At 41.6% G+C, this 286-nt stretch overlaps 1 long non-coding RNA gene across 1 annotated transcript in view; it reads right to left on the bottom strand.

The window, feature by feature from the left end:
* Positions 1-6: 6 nt before the first annotated feature.
* LOC118331990 overlaps positions 7-286 on the bottom strand; it is a 1,385-nt gene continuing 1,105 nt past the window's right edge. The window contains exon 3 of the long non-coding RNA XR_004796907.1: positions 7-169. This is a non-coding gene — a long non-coding RNA (uncharacterized LOC118331990). The remainder of the gene's footprint in view (positions 170-286) is intronic.

Below are 286 nucleotides of genomic sequence, written 5' to 3'. Positions count from 1 at the left end.
GAGTGTAGAAGATTGGCAAATGTGCCTGGAGCAGTACTGGAGTAGTAACAAGGCAATTATGTAAGCTGGCACTTCTGTCACAGCAGACAAGAAGCAGTTCATGTAAGGGTCGCCGTGCAAGTTAGAAGTGTTGAGGATTAAAGCATAGTAACTAATGGTGATGATGATCCTGCAGAGACAGTCAAAACAACAAAGTGAAAACACAGGATAGGAAACACCAAAAACTAAACCAAAATCCAAACACTTAAGGGTGCAACTGCCGCCTAATAGTCGACTTAATCATTAT

The sequence above is a fragment of the Morone saxatilis genome, unplaced genomic scaffold, assembly GCF_004916995.1.
Source record: "Morone saxatilis isolate NCDOM2014 unplaced genomic scaffold, NCSU_SB_2.0 Contig20, whole genome shotgun sequence".
In the NCBI taxonomy this organism is placed as follows: domain Eukaryota; kingdom Metazoa; phylum Chordata; class Actinopteri; family Moronidae; genus Morone; species Morone saxatilis.
The sequence above is the reverse complement of the archived record's forward strand: the minus strand, read 5'-3'. Positions and strand labels throughout refer to the sequence as shown.